Here is a 23,397-nt window from a genome sequence, read left to right on the forward strand (position 1 = left end):
ATGACGCTAATAAATGTGAAAACGGACCTCCTAAATGCATGGGTGAAACGCTGGCGCATGCGCTCTCCGCTCTGACATCATTCAACCACAATCAATGGCGGACGCAAGAATAACTACGCACATGCACTTTCTCATTGAATGAAGTACGAAATTGGATTAAAACTCATAAGTTTCTGCGATTTACTCTTCAAAGTTTCGCGTAAGTAGAGGCATTTGATCATAGTGTAGCTTTTAAGGCTTTCGAACATATTTAAAAGTGTTTCAAAGGTACGTTGATTCTTCAGTTAGCCGTTATGTACATTTGCTATTTTTATCATGCATAAATTTTACCTAAAAATAGCTATCAGCACCGGATAAGTAACATTTAATAATCAAAACGCTAAAATTAGATGATATTTGAAAAGTTATTTCAACTATTAATTTTGACTATGTGGTTTTACTTGCTTGTATTGTCAACAATCTTGTGGATTTTTAACTAAGTGATTTATTGTTAGCAATGTGATGCACTCAGCAAGTGAACGGAAACTCTATTTACGATGATGCAAATAACAAAAACATAAAGCACGAAAAAAGAAAAGGAAAGGGGATTGAGAAAAAGAAATTTCTTCTCCGTCTCGATTTTTTTTTATTTATTATCTCGTGTCTAAGTTAACTATAGCTTTCCTCGGCGTTATTGCTTATTAAAGCGAATGACTGAGCTTTTTTCGTCACTCTAGTAATATAGTAAAAATGAATAACTCGTTAGAATTTGTTTTGGCTTTTAATTTATCGAAAGACTTGTGCTCTTTTATATTCTATACGGATATTCAAATGTCGAATCATACATACGTACGTACTAATATGGTGCTCTTGATTAAAATTTCGAACGTGATGAAACGATTTTATTTTTCCATGATTGCAATATAACTGAATATTTATTGTTCGTGTAAATGATTTTCAAATAGTACCTACGCTCTTCATTTTCGGTACGATCGTGCTGCAGTAAATGTCAATAACATATTAAAATTACTGAGCAATCCAAGTGGATGTACGAAAATTAGTGCACGGCAGACAAATTTAAGTCATGAACACTTCTAAACTATGTTTGAAAGTTCAAATGTGATCAAATGCCATCAAGTACAAGTTTTAATCATTTTCAGAACTATTCAATGTGCAAAATGTACCAAGACTTAGTGTTTTATAACTCAAAATAATAAATAATAATGTATACAATTGTTTACGGAAATGCACACAAAACCAGGGGGGGGGGGCTCAACAACAGGAAACAGAGGGTGCCAATGTTCTGCCATAGGGTTCCGTTTTTCACCGCGGTGCACGCTGGGTGAAGGGTGCCGGTTTTTAGCCCGTGTTAAAGGTGCAATTTCGGCGCCGTAAAGAGTGCCGCTGGTGAACAAGCGTTTCACCCTTGAAAAGTGCCAAATGCAACCTGTAGTTTTAACAGTGTAAATACAATGTAGGGAATTTAGGAACTATAAAAAATTATATTTTGTATTTTTTACTTACCTTTTGTTTTCGCTTCAATCTTTTCATATCTTAACTAGGACTCGACCGATGCATCGGCCTGGCCGATGCATCGGCGCCGATGGTTCAACAATTTAGCCATCGGCATCGGCATCGGCGGCCGATGCTAACTTGCGGGAAACATCGGCCCATCGGCCTTAAAATACATCGAAAAGCCGATGGAATTGGCCGATGTTTTTGAAAAAAAAAAAGGACCTTTGCTGTTTTACTTTTTAATACAAAGTAAAGAGAGTTATTGTTTTCATATAAAATTGTTTACTTAAATTTCAGTATGAATTTCTATTTTAGTCACCCCTGAAAGAGTTTTTAATACTGCATTCAGATTACCAAACAAGTTAATTATTGCGTTGTTTCTTGCAGCTGGATGTACGTATATATCTCTCATAAGTCATAACTCTAAGATGGTAAGCTGTAGAAGGTAAAGTTTTCGCATGTGGGGTGTGCGTACGTTCCAGTTGTGCACTTCTTTTTTTGTTTTCGATCGGGTGTTCTGCAAAGCCGGTTTACTTACTTTTTATAGCTATTAATTACTTATTTCAATGCAAAACTAATCTAGCCTCTCAGACTGACAATCATTTGGTGATATATTGCCGAATTGGAGATTATGGAAACAAATATGAGATGGTGAAACCGGTTTTTGTGTCATTTTGGTAGATTCCTGTTGAACCGACGGTAAATTTTTAATTTTTCAATACTTGTAATATGAATCACAGTAATGCAGTCTTTTCTGTATCGCTTCAGCAAAGTTACAAGTTTGGGGCCCGTCGAAATACGTTTTGGGGCCCTATTTCTCTATCACGGAAGTTGTAAAACATTTATCATAAGCATTTTTGTAACTCTTACGGTGCCCCTATAATTATGGGGCCTCCCGTGCAATTGCAACATTTGCTATATTTTAAATCCGCCACTGCACGTCAAAACAAACTCCGGTGCATGTTTTAAAAGTTTTTCTCTGCTCCATGTTTATGATTATTTTAAACTCTATTTTTCACGACTATTTTTTGAATTTCCGAGAACACTTGCGTGCCCCTCCTCCCACTCCCTCAATTTCTGAAATTAAACTCTAGTACTAACTAATACTTCTGAGCTCTTTAAAGTAACACCATTCATAAAATTAGAGATTTTTTTTTCAAACTTAATTTATTGTTTAGAAATAATCTAGAGCATTAATGTAAGAAATTGATTAAAGACGTTTTGAATGGTGACATAATTCGAAAATCAAAGGGTCTTTTGAATTTTTTCTTCAGAAGTGCTGAAGTAGATTCAGAAACTCTTCCGAGGCGTTGGTGGTAGCGGTTCTGTACTAAAAAAATGAGGCCGAAGTTGGGGCCGAAGTGTGAGTTACTCCAAAATCAGTGGGTGACTCCTCCCCCCTTAACCCTCCCTCGTCGTTTCGAGCATTTCTTAAATATTTATAGCGATTATTTATTTTGGTCAAGAAATGTCATTTTGCGTATTTGTCATACTCGTTTCACCTATATTTCGTAATGTGCCATCTTTTTTGCATCATTAATAGTGATCGATGTTTTTTCTGTTGTAAGTAAATATTTTTTTGTATTTATATAAAATCAATGAATAAGTTATTTTCGTTTTTATAGAAACATTTCAAGGATTTTCTATTATGGAATTTTTTAAATTTAAAAAGTTATTCTTAAATTTAAAAATTTAATTTGAACTTGTTTGTAAAGCTTCATAAAAGATTACGCAATCAAATTGTTCAATATTATGTTTGCAAACATCAGATCAAGTAGTTATTATAGCTGCGTTTTAAGAACCTCGCTCTTTTTATGACTATTTCTTTTTTCAGCAAAATGTATGTCACTATAATAGCTTTTATGAAAAATGCAAACTTTTCTTTTCATAAATTTTAAATAGGTACAAAAATATTCCTATTATGATTTATTATTGTAATTTACCTGTTACCTTTTTTGGTTAATTTGATGACTAAAAAATGTCTACGTGCAATCTTTTCACTTTAATTGCGTAATTTATTGACGGTTTCATAGTTTTATTTTTTTTTTTAATGATTAAACAACATAATTTAATGTTTTTAAACTAATTTTAGTGTACCTAAATCCATACATTACTACAATATTACTGAAATCTTAGTTATATGTTCAATTAAAAGAAAAGAAAAAAGAAAAAAAAACAAATCAATTGGTTATTAAACAGTCTTTTTGTTTTTCTTCCTTTTTTTTCTTTCTTTTTTTTTAGCTGTTGTTCTTGCTCTTTCATCATACAGCAGTCAAAAAAGGAGAAGCATAACTACACCCTATACATATTGTACGTAGTACGATCCAAAAGTTCGGGGACAAGCTGTATACAACCTTACCCAGAATAGTTCACATTACCGAAGCACATCCAACTTCAAAAGATCACCTTGAGGGACTATGTACTTCGTCCAGTGTTCATATAACTTTTGGAAACTCTCCTGGAAGCCATTTTTCGCTACCTTCTGTGATGCAGCTTTATCTTCTCCTGACGGAAGAAAACGGCGTCCTTGCAAATGTTTTTTTGCTGGGAACAGGTAGAAGTCACACGGAGCTAAGTCGGACGAAACGTTGTGTTATTTGTTTGTCATATCAGAGTATTGACCAATCGAACCGTGCATCCTCAACATGAAAGTCGCCTTCTTCCCCACGATGAAGTTAAAAGCAGCAACGCAAGAGGCCTTACAGGAGGTTGCGTAAAATGTCTTCCAGGAGTGCTTCGAAAAGCTATACGAACGTTGGCAGAAGTGCATAGTCGTCCAAGGTGACTATTTTGTAGATAGATGTGCTTCGGTAATGTGAACTACTTAGGGTAAGGTTGTATACAATTTGTCCTGAACTTTCAGATCATACTACGTAAGTATGTGTTTTCAACTTACTATTTCATAACGTTTTTGAGTGACGCAAGTTTACGCGCATGAAGACATCACAAGAGAATTTGCGATAATTAACTGAGGAGGCGTTCAAAATGGATACATCTATATGTTCTTAAATACATATGCATGTACAAATGTGCCGGAAAAATTTGTGAACTTTAAACTGGGTGATCGTAAAATAGAAGTTTAGGTCGAAATCTGATTTTTTTTTTTTTTTTTTTTTGTGATTATACGATTCTTTATTCGTAGAAAGAAAGTAAAATGAAATGAATCAGCGATCCTTTAAATCCCTGATAATCTTATCCATTTATTTTTGTTTGATTTTTTTTTTTTTTTTTTTTGCCATCGGCCGACGGCATCGGCCATCGGCAATCGGCCATTTGGAGGAAAACAATCGGCCATCGGCCATCGGCTGTCTTTGAACAATCGGCCAACAATCGGCATCAGCCCATCGGCCAAAAAATGCCATCGGTCGAGCCCTAATCTTAACCCTGCATTTTATTTTGACCATTTTTGCAACTGGAAGTATTTATCGAGGACTAACGGTTGCTAAAAAAAAAAAAAAAGGTCTTGCACGTTAAATGGGGACACGCTGCGCACGTGCAACTTTTCTTCAGTATAAAATACAAGCTTTTACTGATTAATTTTCGCTATCTGACAATGTTAATTGCGTTATCTGTAAATTTTCTGAAATTCAGACTTCTTTGTTTGTTTTAAATCTCTCAACAACACTGTAAAAAATCTCGGAAAACTCTCTGAATATACAAAAAAGTTTTCCGTAATACACAGATTCGTACGCCCTCCGCAGTTTTCTGCTATAATCAGAAACGTTTCCCGTTTAGCAAGAAAGTAAGAGTCGACGCATGCGCAGATTACACGGCAATTTTATAGTCCAGCAGCAAATCTAAACTAAAACTTTCGAAAGCACGCAATGAAAACAAGTGCTGACTCATGTATGCGAAGTAACACTCATCAAGGGGATTAGTAGAAGTTTTGTTCCTCGCATGAATTCACTGAAGATAATTTTAAAGTCTTATATTTTCTTGCTTATGTATCGTCATGAGATTGAATTTGAAGCTATGTCACTTATTTTTAAGTACGAAGTGCAAATTCTCGACGCATGCTCGCGGAAGGAATACAAACTGAAATTAAAAACCAAATAACTGCCTAGAGGACGCCATGTAAATTCATTGCGTCGCATAACTTGTGTAGGTAATTTACTTTTTTCTTGGATACTTTTCTTCTTTCTACCAAATGGGTAATTTTTGTTGGCAGAATTTTATTCTGTCATAAAAATCACCTTTTTGGTGACCAAAGCCTGCAAAAGACCACCACCGACGAATAGGTAAGTCGCTTTGCAACTCTATTACTTTAAAGAGATTTAGTTCATATAAAAAAATTTAAATAAGTGTTATTGTGTACTTTGTTTTTATGTGTCAATCTCAGTTAATATTTGGCTGAACATTTATGTATCAAGCATTATGAATTAAATGTTATAATATGCAAATTGTCAGGTTTGATAGTTCGTCTTTAAGGTTGCATGTTTTCATTCTCTTGTAAACAGTGTAGCTAGATTGTATGAAGTAAAAAAAAACTATCTCTTGTAATTAGGAACATAGTGCTTCAGTATTATCTAAATGACGATATCTCTTTAAATATTTGCATTAGCGAAACGCTTTAAATTAGTTAAATGTGTATTAATTTATTTAACAAATAAATACATGTATGTATTTAAAAGTGTCTTCATTTTTTTCGTTTTATGAGCCCCAATTTTACCAAAAGCAAAAAAAAAAAAAAAAAAAAAAAAAGACTTAGTAAAATAATTTTGTATTTTTACACCATATTAAAGTATTTGACTTATAATTCATATGATACTTTGATTTATAATGTATATGATACTTTGATTTATAATGTATATGATACTTTGATTTATAATGTATATGATACTTTGATTTATAATGTATATGATGTTGCTTTTTCGAGGGGGGGGGGTGCTTCATAGCATTTTATGGGTGCACCATCACTCTTATGGTGGGGGGGGGGGGTATTCTCGTATATATGAAATGGAATAATCATGTAATAGAGTTCAATGTTTTAATAAATAAAATATATAATGCATTTTGCGCACACTGTAAAAAGAAAATCAGTAACCTATTTTGAATAAGTATTTATATTTGTGATGAGCTGGAAAGGGCAAGAACAGAAGAATCAACCCGAATGGTTCCAGCAGGGGGACTTGGTGTCATATTTAAATTCATCAATTTCTCTGTTGGTACTTTTCGGTACACTTTGTTCGTCAGAGAAATTGATTTGAGGTGAACGAATTCCGGAACGCGAAGGGTAGGTAAGTCCTGTCAAATTTTATCCGAAGATAAAAGCTATCAAGTTTGATACAAGATATGTTTTTAAGTTTTGCATTAAAAATACAATATGTTGATAGTTTTGTCTTGAAAATATTGAGAGAAAAACTGAAGTTTAAGATTGTTTAACAAACAATCCCCACTTTTCAGAAGGTACCCCCACTCCAATTCCCCGACGATTTTGTGATTAGGAGTGAAACTAGTAGATTATTTCATAATTTTTCAAAAATTTATAACTGTGCATATGTTATGCTGTTAACCATGCTATTTGTCATTAGAAATTCCAAAAAAAAAAAATCCACGAATGATTCTAAAATTGCTTGTATTATTGCTCTTAGATATGAAAGAATTGAAACTGATATGGTATGCAATACTATAATAAAGAATTATATTTTAGAAAAAATCACGGAAAAAGGATTCCGAAATTCTCGGAAACGTTTTTGAAAATTGTTTGAAGAATTCCGAAATACTCGGAAACGTTTTCGAAACTTTCATGAACCACAGCTGCACAGAATACTCAGAAACATTTCTGGAAATTACGGAAAGAGGATTCCGAAATACTCAGAAACGTTTCTGAAAATTACGGGAAGAGGATTCCGAAATACTCAGATACGTTTCTGGACATTACAGAAAGAGGATTCCGAAATACTCAGACACGTTTCCTGACATTACAGAAAGAGAATTCCGAAATACTCAGAAACGTTTTCGAAAATTTCATGAACCGCAGCTGCACGATATACTCAGAAACGTTTCCGAATTTTTTTTACAGTGAACCATTAAGGAGTATTTTATTTTGTGGCTATAAAATGAAAACTATCATTTTGTTTTATATTTTGAAAAATCTCACATCCCAAAAATGACGCAGTAAAAAGCAAAGAGATGTAAGTAGAGTTTTGAAATTTATGAGAAAAGCACTAGCAACGCTCAAATAATTGGAGAGCCCTCATTGAAAAGTTTTGAAAACCATGCTGTATAGCACACTGTAAAAAAAATCCGGAAACGTTTCTGAGTATATCGTGCAGCTGTGGTTCATGAAAGTTTCAAAAACGTTTCTGAGTATTTCGGAATCCTCTTTCTGCAAATGTCCAGAAACGTGTCTGAGTATTTCGGAATCCTCTTTCTGTAATTTTCAGAAACGTTTCTGAGTATTTCGGAATCCTCTTTCTGTAATGTCCAGAAACGTGTCTGAGTATTTCGGAATCCTCTTTCTGTAATTTTCAGAAACGTTTCTGAGTATTTCGGAATCCTCTTTCCGTAATTTCCAGAAATGTTTCTGAGTATTCTGTGCAGCTGTGGTTCATGAAAGTTTCGAAAACGTTTCCGAGTATTTCGGAATTCTCCAAACAATTTTCAAAAACGTTTCCGAGAATTTCGGAATCCTTTTTCCGTGATTTTTTCTAAAATATAATTCTTTATTATAGTATTGCATACCATATCAGTTTCAATTATTTCATATCTAAGAGCAATAATACAAGCAATTTTAGAATCATTCGTGGATTTTTTTTTTTTTTTTGGAATTTCTAATGACAAATAGCATGGTTAACAGCATAACATATGCACAGTTATAAATTTTTGAAAAATTATGAAATAATCCAGTAGTTTCATTCCTAATCACAAAATCGTCGGGGAATTGGAGTGGGGGTACCTTCTGAAAAGTGGGGATTGTTTGTTAAACAATCTTAAACTTCAGTTTTTCTCTCAATATTTTCAAGACAAAACTATCAACATATTGTATTTTTAATGCAGAACTTAAAAACATATCTTGTATCAAACTTGATAGCTTTTATCTTCGGATAAAATTTGACAGGATTTACCTACCCTTCGCGTTCCGGAATTCGTTCACCTCAAGTCAATTTCTCTGACGAACAAAGTGTACCGAAAAGTACCAACAGAGAAATTGATGAATTTAAATATGACACCAAGTCCCCCTTCTGGAACCATTCGGGTTGATTCTTCTGTTCTTGCCCTTTTCCAGCTCATCACAAATATAAATACTTATTCAAAATAGGTTACTGATTTTATTTTTACAGTGTGCGCAAAATGCATTATATATTTTATTTATTAAAACATTGAACTCTATTACATGATTATTCCATTTCATATATACGAGAATAACCCCTCCCCCCCACCATAAGAGTGATGGTGCACCCATAAAATGCTATGAAGCGCCCCCCCCCCCTTGAAAAAGCAACATCATATACATTATAAATCAAAGTATCATATAAATTATAAGTCAAATACTTTAATATGGTGTAAAAATACAAAATTATTTTATTAAGTCTTTTTTTTTTTTTTTTTTTTTTGCTTTTGGAAAAATTGAGGCTCGTAAAACGAAAAAAATGAAGACACTTTTAAATACATATATGTATCTATTTGTTAAATACATTAATACACATTTAACTAATTTAAAGCGTTTCGCTAATGCAAATATTTAAAGAGATATCGTCATTTAGATAATACTGAAGCACTATGTTCCTAATTACAAGAGATAGTTTTTTTTTTACTTCATACAATCTAGCTACACTGTTTACAAGAGAATGAAAACATGCAACCTTAAAGACGAACTATCAAACCTGACAATTTGCATATTATAACATTTAATTCATAATGCTTGATACATAAATGTTCAGCCAAATATTAACTGAGATTGACACATAAAAACAAAGTACACAATAACACTTATTTAAATTTTTTTATAATCTTCAATTCATAAATTTTACAGAATAAAACTAGACACACTTGCACTTTAAATATGTGTTCTATGTAATGTAAAATATTTTCAAATTGCAATAGTTCACAACGAAAAAATGATACTGAAGAAAATAGTTTTTTTTTAACGAGATTTATATGAACTAAATCTCTTTAAAGTAATAGAGTTGCAAAGCGACTTACCTATTCGTCGGTGGTGGTCTTTTGCAGGCTTTGGTCACCAAAAAGGTGATTTTTATGACAGAATAAAATTCTGCCAACAAAAATTACCCATTTGGTAGAAAGGAGAAAACTATCCAAGAAAAAAGTAAATTACCTACACAAGTTATGCGACGCAATGAATTTACATGGCGTCCTCTCGGCAATTATTTGGTTTTTAATTTCAGTTTGTATTCCTTCCGCGAGCATGCGTCGAGAATTTGCACTTCGTACTTAAAATTAAGTGACATAGCTTCAAATTCAATCTCATGACGATACATATGCAAGAAAATATAAGACTTTAAAATTATCTTCAGTGAATTCATGCGAGGAACAAAACTTCTACTAATCCCCTTGATCAGTGTTACTTCGCATACATGAGTCAGCACTTGTTTTCATTGCGTGCTTTCGAAAGTTTCAGATAAGATTTGCTGCTGGACTGTAAAATTGCCGTGTGAGCTGCGCATGCGTCGACTCTTACTTTCTTGCTAAACGGGAAACGTTTTTGATTATAGCAGAAAACTGCGGAGGGCGTACGAATCTGTGTATTACGGAAAACTTTTTTGTATATTCAGAGAGTTTTCCGAGATTTTTTACAGTGCAGCCTCTACAAGAACTTCAACATTGTACTACTCTTCTAGAAATAAAAATAGTTTTCCGATAATGTTTTACACATTTTGCAAATGATTTCAACACATGGCCATCTTTGGAACACTATGCTCCAAAAATGACCCTAAAGCTATGATTTTGAGATGGTATTACAAAATAGTTACATTTCACTTCGCAAAAAAAAAAAAAAAAAAAAAAAAACTTATATCTGTTACATATTAGTGTAAAATTCAACATAAAAAAATTCAGCTAAACACAATAAACCAGAAAATTATGAAAAATCGTCAAAGCGTAACTATTACCACCTTTAGCTCGCTTTCCTTACATTTATGCTGTTTATTAGAAAACCAAGACCGATTTTAACGCACGCCACAGAAAATCTTTTAGTTCATTCTGATCGGGCGGTGCACTAACTTGAAAACATTAATTCATTTTTCAACCAATCAGCTACTACTTCATTTGTTTTCTATTGTGTCAAATTAGCTTGTTTTTTAACAAATAAAACGGGTGGCCTATTATTATAGGTACATTCACCTTAGCCTGATTTTTAAAAGAGAGAGGGAGAGAACTTAATATATAAATCTGAGGCTGAATTAGAAGGCAAACGTAAGTGCAACACTTGTATATTGAAAATCACGATGTTAACGAAATTGCATACAAATGTTTTTAAAAAGAAAGAAAGAAAAAAAAACACTTCTAAGATCGGAATGTCTCTCCAGCCTAGAGGTCATATTCCTAATAATGCCCTTCAATTTTGATAAATCGGACTTATTCAACTTGATCTTGAACGCTATCATTGCAACTTGATTCCGTAGTTTAGAAGGCTTCAAACACTGTCCTTGTGATTAAAGCCCAAGCGCAAATGTCATTTTTGACGAATGGATGTTTCCCAATTGAACCTTTAGCAAACAATACCGCTTGTTACACTCTTTCAAATGGTTCCATTCCATCATTCGACCATCATTCATAAGCTCGTGGAAGGAATAATTTTCCATGTGAATGAAGGATTGGAAAGGGACTGTTGCATAAAATTCTTGAAATTATCCACAGATGTTGGTTTGGCTAATGCATGAGGAATGGTTTGCGGTTCGTAATTTTGCTTATTATGTTTATTACTCGTCATACGTAAACTGAGAACTTTATTTTGGGCGTAAACGGCTGCAGTCAGCAGTGAAATTGACTGTTTCTGTTCGAGTAAAACACTTCTCCCATAGGGGTGATTTCACGGCCACGTGTGGGACAATAGAGTGGTTTTCTTCAGTCAAAAGTACTACTTTTAGTCATTGAAATGGATAGAATGAGCAAAAAAAAAAAAAAATAAGATAAAAAAAGAAAATTAATTTGAATTCTGCAATTTTGAATTCAAATTATGTTTTTCGCAATCACGAACTGAGACAGGACCCTACTCATTGGAGTTATTGTTTCTAGAAACGGCTCCTGTCCCTCCCAAGCCTGCCTCTCCTCCTGGGCGGTTACGTGTGCATAGTTGTGTGTGTGCGTAGATTTGTGTGTATGCACGTAGGCGTGTGTGAGGGTATGTGTGTGAAGTCGTATGTGTGTATGTGTGTGAACATGCGTGTGTGTAGGACATGGACGCCTCCGACCAGGAAAAGTGGATAGCTGAAAACCGGAGCAGCCGCGCCGCGCCGCCAGCAGAGGACGGTGGGCGGTGGTGCTGCATAGGCTTCTGGTCCAAGTTGAAAAAGGCACGGACACCAAAAACGGTCAAATGAACAATAAGCAATCGTGATTGCTTAAAAATACATGGACCAGAACATACTTTGATTTTCCCAACAGTTTTTTTTAAATTAATTTTTTAAAATGTCCGATTTTTCAAACAAGGCGTGGTCTTTATGACGTCACAAAATGATGTACTTTGGCGCATCTTTCTACTTAGTTTCCACGTTATGATAATCACTCAGCGAATTAAAATTGCGCTCTACGCTTGCTATCAACCATATCGTTGCCAATACACGTGAGTAAAGATGCGAATTAAATATTTTGTTCTGTGAATGACAACATTGAATGGCATTTCATCATTTGTGGCTTCACACGACAGAAGTGTAAACAATGAAAGCGAAACGATTTAAGTATTTTTTTAAAAATATTAAACTTAAATAAATTATTTACAAAATGGTCATGTTTTTAAGCATGCTCTTTCAGAAAAAAATGCTTTTAAAATTTTGGAAACGACCCCATTTGTAAATTTTTCTGATATTTTCATACAATACAAATTAATAAGGGCTGAAGTTACTAGTTTTTGATCAAGTGAAAGTACTTGACTCGTCTGATTTGTTAAGCAAAAACATTTCTTCTATTTTTACTTCCTTTTACAAAAAAGGAAGTATTGTATTCGCGAAAAAATTTTCACTCAAAAATCGCCCTTAATTTCCATTTTGCTCACCCCCAAATGAATGTTGAGTTTTTTTTTCGATTCGACCACATGCGGAAAAGTGCCTAAGAATGTATAGACACGCGAAATATCCATTTTGACCATCACCGAGGTAATTACAACGACTTTTCTCGTGACGTCTGTATGTATGTGCGTATGTGTGTATGTGCGTATGTGCGTATGTGCGTATGTGCGTATGTGCGTATGTATCTCGCATAACTCAAAAATGGTATGTCCTAGAAAGTTGAAATTTGGTACATAGACTCGTAGTGGGGTCTAGTTGTGCACCTCCTATTTTGGTTGCATTCGGGTGTTTCTAAAGGGGTCTTTTGCACCTTTTTGGGGGGAAATCATTGTTAATTTCGATGCAAACTCAAGTGGTGTTATAATTTGGCGGTCACTTGGCGATATATCGCCAGTCTTTTGGTTGCCAAGTTTTGTCGCCAACTTGGCGAAAAATTTGGCGATTTTTTTTTTTTTTAAATCTGCTTTCAATGTGGCCATTGCTAGTGATATTTAAAGAGTTAGAGAGAGAATCCCATTAAAATTGCAATAATAGGGAAATAGCATTAAATTGGTGTAAAAGGAAGTCATGTGATGCACACATCAGCTCGTTTTTAATTGTTTTTTTTTTTTTTTTAGCCCGTTTACTTGTGGTTTACCTGTTACTTGTGGAAGACAGTTTTGGGCATCAGATTTAGAGTTCGTGATTCTAGCTATTTATTCTCTGTTAGAATTTGTTGTTGCAAATTTATCAAATATATACTTCGCTTTGCAATTATTTATTTTTTAGTGTTAGTTTCGAAAAGAAACGAATAGGTCACAATAAAAAAATCAGACATTTTGTCGCACACGTAACAGTTACATGTTTTGCGTAAAAAATAATATTTAAAAAATGTAATAAACAAAAATAGCGCACGAAAAAGAAGTGGGTGAAGCGGTGCGAAGAAATGATGCTGGCGGCGCACCATCCTTTTTTGAAAAATTGGACAGCAGAATTTTGACACCATCGTTGATCAAATGACATTTACTAGCAATTTGGAAAGCGGCTTCAAAAATCGAGACAGCGGGCCAGAGTAGCTTCCTTATTCCAATTCAAAGCTTCTTTTTAATTTTTGTAAAATAATAACATGCAAAAATACAAAGCACGCACTTATTAAGTCAATTCTTCTTCCTTTAAATACGTGAGTCAATCAACACTATCGTTTTTTGATCGATCGTTAATTTTGAACTTAAAAAAGTAGAGGGGCGAAGTCCCTTTACTTTTGAAAGTGATCCACCCCTCCCCCCTTACTAGGCGTGTATGCTCTCAGACAAATATTCCTTCAGCATGTTTCACTAAAATGCAATGCTATTCGCTTTGTCAAATGTCACACAATTAAAAAATATAGAATCCACTTCTATTGAGATTTAAGGTACCCAGTACAGTCATTTGGAGTAATTTGAGCCATGTTGATTAACTTTACGCCACTATAAATTTTGTACTGTACTTGACTTTTTGTGAGAGACTTGCCCAGTGCTATACTCTCCTGGCAAAATTATGAAACAAGTTTTATAATTCTATATTTATTTTACAATAAAAAAAGGGGGGGGGGGGTAATACTGTACGCAGCCAATTTCAGGATAACTTTGAACCAGGCTGATAGTTCATTCTAAATTGATTTTAACTTTTAATAACTGTGCAATAATATACTGTCTTCAAGGGCTTTATCATTATTTGGAGCAAAATGGAGCGGCTTCAAAAACATTTCCCAAACTGGTGAAACGAAAGCGCTTGTAAGCTTTTCAGACATAGCAAAAATCATTACCGCTTTAATTAAATTTAATTTTTAAACAAAAAAGTCACTAAAGAAGACTAAAATCAACATTGAAGTAAGATAAATTACGTTAAATAATTAAATTAAACTAGTAAACTAAAAAATAATACAATTCGGCACGTTCCATGTAAGGATAATTCCCCCAGCATTTTAGATTCATTTGTTTGGAAAGTAAATGTTTAACGTCATTAATTGTACTACGAGGAAAGTTAAATTGATGATTTTGTGGTCTGGAAAAAAAGATAAAACTTACGAGAATCATTAATTTGTTTTCGATATTATTTGCATACACGAAGTTTCTTTATTAAGAAAGATAATAATTGACTAAATTGTCCACGCAGGAGGAATAAAGGAATTCCTGAAAGCGTGTTTGCTTAAAGTCAATCAGATACCGAGGGAATTAGGCCCAGGGAAATTCATTTTTAATTGACTATGTATGGTAATGACTATTACTGATGCACAAAATTATGAAAATTTTGATCAACTCGTATAATGCAGGAAACGGAGAACAGCAATTCATCATAATTACTGCAAAAGTTGATTAGAAAATAGACTTGGCCGTGGTTGGATGATTTAACGTGGGAACGTCACGTTACAAATCTAATTGTATACTATCCATTGTCACACAGGTCAAATGACATTAGAATTGCGCTTTAACTACTTTAATGCTAAGTGCTACAGGAAATTGTCCACACACGCCTAGCCACTTTGTCATCAATTACGTTTTTCCCGCACAATCTATGAAAAATTGCATAAACAAAAGTGTCATACGCATGCTGTCCGACACCATTGGCATGAAAATACTCCAGTAGAAGATGTTCCGTTCATTAACATTCCAAGAACCAAGTATGCATAATCCATCGATTTATCTCCTACGGTTTAGAATCTGGGGATTACAAGCCCGCCAGACATTTCCGATGTCGTTATAATCATCAATTTGTCTTCCGAAGCGACAGTAAGACACCAGACTTTTTTTGAGGCGTGTTCCCTTCCCGTCGTTCTGTCGCTATCCCAACGTTGATGGCAAAATTGACATTTGGTTCAGTAATTGTACGGGCGCGCTCTTAGATGTTGGTTTTGTGTATGTCTTCATTTAGGAAGAAAATTGAGATGTTTACTGGAATGATCTCAAAGTTAATTGATATTGCCGTTCAGTTTCAATCTCCTACATGTTCTTTTCCTTGACTTTCTGACTTTGTTAGCATGAAATTCAGATAAAGTTTATTTAGAATTCATATTATTCATGTAATGAAAATCAGTGAGGAGCGGAAAACAAATTGTTTTGTTTCTAAAGAAAATCCAGGTCAGGAGTGTTTCTAAAAGCAATGTTTGACTACAAGCAGATTATCATCGACATGTTATGTCTTTTTTGACCGATTATTAAAATAGATTATATTGTTTCGATTATGTGTGTAGCAGAATTCATAAACAGGCTAGAGGGAATGTGACGAATCTTTATTACGTGTATAAGCGCAATATCTATTTTCGAACGGCGAGCCTCCGTGTTTTCACTTACTAATGCCATTGTCGTGTGTCATCATATTTACTAATAAAATCAGCGAATTTTCTGCAGTGTGTATCCATAATCTCTTACAAAATCTGTAAGGACAGAACAGAGTTAAACGTTTATAAAGAATATCTAGTAAGTTAATTATATCTTATGGAGCTTGTTATTAGAACTTATATAGTCTGTAGAAAATTTTCACCTGTTGTGTTAATCGATTGAACCTTAGTTATTTCTTTAATGAGGAAACAGACCTACGAAAAGACTAAAGAAGTTTTGAACGATAATTTTTTTCCTGAGTAGTTGCTTTACTATTTCATTGTTTATCTTCCATTCAACGTAGAAGATAACTTGATGAAAACCTGAGCACTAAAATAAGATCATTAGGTACGTATGTTAACTGGAGAACTACACTCTAAAAACAATAATATCAAAAATGACGAATAAGTACTCAAATTTGAACATATCGCAGAGACAAAATGACTATGTGGTATTCAAATTTGAAACATTCAAATACTTATCAAATACACTCAAATCAACATGTGCTCATTTTTGAGATATTTGTGTTCATTTTTGAATACGTAATAATTTTAAAATTGAGTAGTTAACCGAGTTATGTACTGATTTTTGAGCATGAAATAATTCAGTACACTATTTGAAAACATGGATACTCATATTTGAAACAAAAGTTTTCAAGAAGATTTGAAAGCATGAATAAGTACTCATTTTTGAAAACTTTTCAGTGAAAATTTCTTGAAAGATTGATAGGGGCACTGTCGCATAAAAGGGCAGTATCATAGGAGTTCTGGCTCACTTAAATCGGCGACAATATTATCCGTCCAGTGTTCAAATAATTTATGAAAATGACAACCACTTCCGTAATCTTTTCAATCTGTTACTTTTTTTTGAAGTAAATAGTTGAAATATTACTTCTTTTCATTGCTGATAAAGTTAGTTATTAACGTTTGAGGCATATTATGTGCCTATTCCTGGCTGATTTGGTGCTTTTTATTGACACCCAAGCAGTTGCAGACATTTTTTGTACCTTGAACCAGTAGTTCGTTCATGGGGGGGGGGGAGGGGGGCAATCTTCACCATAACCCTCCGCCCCTCAAAAATAGCACGCTGTATCTAGTAGTATTATTTGTACTAATAGTGTATAAAGTTAATTGGTAACGTTTGTGTCCTATTATATGCCTTATTCCTGGTTGGTTTGGTGCTTTTTATTGGCATCCAAGCAGTTGTCGACATTTTTTGTACCTAAAACCATTGGTTCATTCATAGGGGGTGGGGTAAACTTCACCATACCTCCCCCTTTAAAACAGTAGTCTGTATCCACCCCTAATCGCCCACTGGACCAGAAATAGCATGATAGTTCCTTGAATCTTATTTACTTTTCTTTAAACTCACTGAATTATCTATTCACTTTTTTTACCCATCTTATTTACTCATTTATTTAGCTTATCTTGGTTTATTTTGAAGTTAGCAATAAAGAAACATTATACATTTTAACTGCTATTTTATACATAAATGTACAAAGAAGCATGCAAGATATTTTTTCCATTTCTAAATTCTGTAACATTGCAAATTATTCATAAGAAATGTCTCTGCTGATATTTCTTCCCCCCCCCCCCCCCAACCAAAGAAAAAGGATACAATTTTGCTCTCCTGATTCTACTTTATAACTATTACAGAGCTCTTTTTTTAGAAAAAGTTTTGCATAATAAAGTATCACGAGGCACCCAAAAGTCTTCATGAAATTGATATCACCATTTTTTACATTCCAACTGCCAATGCGTTACAATTTGCCAATCTCGAGAATAAAAATTATAGTAGGCGAATGCAGGGATGCTGTGAGACCCGGATTTCTAAAGCAATATTTATTATTCAGACGCATTGCTATCTCGAATAACTATAACTAATATGAAATATCGAAGTTATAGTAGAGGATATATTAATGTTTCGATAAAGATCAGACTGAGCAGCCATTTAGTTCCTCACCATCACAGATCTACTCGTATGTTATTCAACGATGATTTCCTCACTGGGCTCGATCGCCGCTTTCACTGAAAAGGGAAACCTAACTCCTCACTACAAATTGATTTTTGCTGGACGACATTCTTTCTTTGAAACGTTTGATATGCATGAATAAATTGAATTTTTAAAAAATTATTTATTATTTTGTCAAATTCTTACCTCTCTCCACACCCTTCTCCCTTTTAAAGCAATCAATGATCTCTTACAGATTCTTCTGTTTCACACTTCTTTTAGGATAACAAAGATCTTTGATTTCACAATGACATTTGTGTAAAATAATTTTCTTCGTGAAAAACGGACAAGAAAACAACATCCACATTCCACCAGAAAAAAAAAATTACTTTTTAGTGTTGCCATTTCAAAAAAAAAAAAAAAACAATAAATAGCGCAGACTTTAATTAAATAAAATGATATAAAACATTTCAGACGATGCAAAAATAAGAGAAAACAAATTTAAGCATTGCACACGTTAAATTTACTAACTGCAGCTAAATTTATTGGCAACTCCAGAGCTCGAATTCGCTACCTTGCGGTGATTTATAAAAATTATGGAAAAAGGCAAAACATTCCGTTCCACTTCTAATTTAGAGTTAAAAATTAGGCATGTTGTGTGAATAAATATTTGTGGTTCCCTTTTTTTTCAATTATTATTATTATTTATGTGATTCATCATTCGAATCATCATTAGCAATATCATAAATTTCTGTTGAAAAACTACGATTTTATTCATATTTACTAGTGATACCCGCACGGCATTGCCCGTAATCTTCTTTACTAATAATAAAGCTGAAAGTCTCTGTCTGTCAGGATCTCTGTCCGGATCTCTGTCCGTCAGGATCTCTGTGACGCGCATAGCGGCTAGACCGTTCGGCCGATTTTCATGAAATTTGGCACAAAGTTAGTTTGTAGCATGGGGGTGTGCACCTCGAAGCGATTTTTCGAAAATTCGATGTGGTTCTCTTTTTATTCCAATTTTAAGAACAAAATCATTATAAGATGGACGAGTAAATTACGAAATTATCATAACGTGGAACCGTAACATGGGCACAAGCCAATGGGCAAGAAAATTCACCATACATTATTTGTAAATATACAGGCGAACCAAAAGACCTTTTAATTTTCTATTACGGGCAAAGCCGTGCGGGTACCACTAGTAGAGAATTAAAAGGTCTTTTGGTTCGCCTGTATATTTACAAATAATGTGTAAGGATTTTCTCGCCAATTGGCTTGTGCCCATGTTACGGTTCTAAATTATGATAATTTCGTAATTTACTCGTCCATCTTATGATAATTTTGTTCTTAAAATTGGAATAAAAATAGAACCACATCGAATTTTCAAAAAATAGCTTCGAGGTGCACACTAGGGTGGAACGAAAAAAACAAAGTTTTTATTTTCGAATCGTAATAGTGCGGAAAAGTTGCGATTGGTGAAGACTTACAAAACAAAACAAAGATTTTTAAAATCGGATAATATCTTCCGATCCCGCAACGAGCCTGAATATTTGAAAAAATGGAAAATTTCGTGTTTTCTTAGTGATTTTTCAAAAATTTTGTTTTATGTTTCTTTTTAAGGCTCTAAGACGGAAAAGCTACGACTGGTGAAACCTTCAGAAATAAAAAAAAAAATTGAAATCGAATAATACCTTCTGATCCAGAACCAAGCCTGAAAAATCGAAAAAGTTGAGAATTTCGGGATTTTTCCGAATTTTTAACATTTTTTGATCAATGTACTTTTTCAGACTACAGAACGGAGAAGTTACGTTTAGTAAAGACTTCAAAGCGGAAAAAAAAATATCTTTTTGAAATAAAACAATATCTTCCGATCGCGCAACGAACCTACATGTTTGAAAAAATGTAAACTTTAAGCCCTTTTTCAGCTTTTTTTTTTCTTTTAGTTTAACGATCCTCATAAATTCGGTATAAAATACTAATGGAAGAACGTTTGTTTGTAAAACAAATGTGATATTTTAGTACTAGAGCCTGCCTGTAAATTGTGCACATGGCCCTTTAATCCCGCGATACTCATATTTGTTTATGCCGCTTAGTACAGTGTATGCATCTAATACGCCCCATTAGCGAAATAAAGAACTGCAAAAATTTCACAGACGGTGCCATTCATGTTTACAGAACAACTCAAACCTGTCGATACTTACCTGACAATCTAAAACAAGTAATTTACCCTGTCATTGAAAGAAACTCTTTCTTTGCGCATCCCGAAAACTTATTAATGGCAATGGTGTTTGATGAAAGGAGGCATATAAGAGAACTTTAAAAACGTCTTAAAAGCCAGAGAATCTGTTTCTAAAGGCAAAAGCATTAGAAACTTTGTCATTCCATCTCTAAATTTCGAAGCAGAAGGTTACATAGAGATTATTAATTGGAACACGACAAAGCTATCTTCTCCACCTTTTCTTCGAAAAGTTCCTAACAAAGACATTGAAAATCTTATTGCAACAGGCACTATACCCGACTGGGATATGAAACTATTCCTCTGCCATACGCAAGCTGTCGAAAGATGTGTGAAGCTAGTGACGGAGACTTCACTCAAAGTGTGTGGATTTAAATCAAGAGATGGCTACTTAAGAGCAACATTGAAATCCAGATCAATTATGCCCGAATTTTCCAAAAAATCTGATTATAAATTAGCTTCAACAACTAACACTTAAAACAATGACTTGTATACTGCATTGTAAATTTGGTAAATATTTTATAACGTTTTATTATTTGAAAATGTTTCATTGTTGTAAAGAATGGTAGTTTTGCATAGTCAAGAAATAAATTAATGTTTATGTGTAATATAGGGTTTTTAAAAAGGCTTTTCCCTGTAACACCGGGGAAAAAAACAACAAGAACAATTTTATTTTTAATCACTAAGAAAAGATGAAATTCTCCCTTTTTTTACTTTTCATGCTTGTTCCTGGATCAGAAGGTATTATTTGATTTCAATATGTTTTTTTTTTAATTTCTGAAGGCTTCACCAATCGTAACTTTTCCGTCTTAGAGTATTAAAAAGAAACATTGGAGAAAATTTTTTAAACAATCTCTAAGAACACATGCAATTTTCCATTTTTTCAAATTTTTAGGCTCGTTGCGGGATCGGAAGATATTATCCGATTTTAAAAAATTTTGTTTTGTTTTGTAAGTCTTCACCAATCGCAACTTTTCTGCACTATTACAATTCGAAAATAAAAACTTTGTTTTTTTCGTTCCACCCTTGTGCACACCCCTATGCTGCAAACTAACTTTGTGCCGAATTTCATGAAAAGCGGCTGAACGGTCTAGACGCTATGCACGGCACAGAGATCCTGACAGACAGAGAGACTTTCAGCTTTATTATTAGTAAAGATACAGAAGATAAAGATAAAGAAAAGATAAAGATAAAGATTTCATTTTATTTATTTATTTATTTTTATTTTATTTATTTATTTATTTTTATTTTATTTATTTATTTATTTATTTTTTTATTCATATTTGCTCTGAAAAATATTGAGTAATTCTTGACTGTAAACTTTTAATTCGCCAACAAAGAAATTCAAATGAGGTTCTTTGGCTGAAAATTTCTATAATGCCTTTTAGTTACTATACGAGAAGGGGCGGCGGGATACAGAATTGAAGCGAATATCCTGCTCCTATTATCGCAACCAGAACCGATCCTCTGGAGAGGGGTGTCATAAGTCTTTACATGTAGGAAAACTACCGCATCAGAATAAGCAATACAGTGAAATCCGCTACAACGAATACCAAAACAACGAAATATCCTTATCATAGGAATGAATTTTCATTCCCTATTTCATCTCCATTACATTGCTTGAATTCCATTACAACGAAATTTCCGTTGCAACGAGCAAAATTTATGGTCCCTTCAAGTTTGTTATAACGGGTTTTAACAAAAACGCCTAGGGGTCCCCCCCCCCTTCCCGAAATATTGCCATGAAATCAGAAACGCTGACATTTTAAAGAAGTAATAATGTAAAACAGTTTGTAGAAATTGAGCAGCTTCTGGCTATGACTTTATAATGTCAGTATAAAACAACCAAGAGAGAATATGCATTTTTTCTTACGGCCACATTTTTGCTTCGTATAAATAGCGCAGCTGTGTTACTTTTTAAGAATTTTGAATCATCCGAACTGACTAAGTTATTATTAACTACCAGCTTCTTGCTTTTCTTGACGCACAGTAATCTCAATTTGACATTATTTTGTTGCAGTCCTGTACTGCACAGCGCTTGTCGACAGGAAACGCGCCCCGTGGTTTAAGCAAAGTAAAACCCTAGGTTTAAGCAAAGTTTGTCCTCAAAATTTTTCTAAAAATGGATAAGAAACGTGCTATATCCGAATGGGATCGTTTCCAATATTTTAAGTATTTTTTTCTGAAAGAACATGCTTAAAAACATAGGATCTAACCATTTTTTATATAATTTGTTTAAGTTTAATATTTTGAAAAAATTACTTAAATCGGTGATCTTTCATTGTTTACATTTCTTGCCGATGACATCCCAAATGATGAAATGCCATTCTGTGTTGCCATTCACAGACCAAAATATTTAATTCGCATCTTTACTCACGTGTATTGGCAACGATATGGTTGATAGCAAGCGTAGAGCGCAATTTTTATTCTCTTCTTGATTACCATAACGTGGAAACGCGGTACAAAGATGAGCCAAAAAAGCATCATTTGTGACGTCATCCAGACCACGCCTTGTTTGAAAAATCGGGCATTTAAAAAAATTAATTAAAAAATAACTGTTGGGAGAATTAAAGAATTTTCTGGTTCCATGTTATTTCTTTGCTTATTCTATCAATCTCAGTGACTAAAAGTACTACTTTTGACTGAAGGAAACAACCCCATTACTGATGAAATGATGTTCGATAAAACGAAGAGTTACTATTTCTTTATCATACTATTCCATTGCTCAGGGTGGTGATTGTGCTCGAGAATATAAGAATTTACTCCAAAAGTTTATATATTTTAGCACGTTCGTTTCACATGTTGCAAAGACATTAATGAACCTTTAGAGGAAGCTGCTTGCATCAGTAATTTTGAATGCGAGCAGACTTAATAGTTTGAAAAATCCTAAGTCAGTACAGTAGGAGGTCAAAAATCGGAACTGATTGGGACCAAAGGTTGTTTGAATTTGACGTTTCGGAATTTTGATGTTCTACTATATTTTTAACTAGTGGTACCCGCACGGCTTTGCCCGTAATAGAAAAATTAAAAGGTCTTTTGGTTCCCCTGTATATTTACAGATAATGTATGGTGAATTTTCTCGCCAATTGGCTTGTGCCCATGTTACAGTTCCACGTTATGATAATTTCGTAATTTACTCGTCCATCTTATGATATTTTTGTTCTTAAAATTGGAATAGAAAAAAAACCACATCGAT

This window comes from Uloborus diversus, chromosome 9 (assembly GCF_026930045.1).
Source record: "Uloborus diversus isolate 005 chromosome 9, Udiv.v.3.1, whole genome shotgun sequence".
NCBI lineage: Eukaryota > Metazoa > Arthropoda > Arachnida > Araneae > Uloboridae > Uloborus > Uloborus diversus.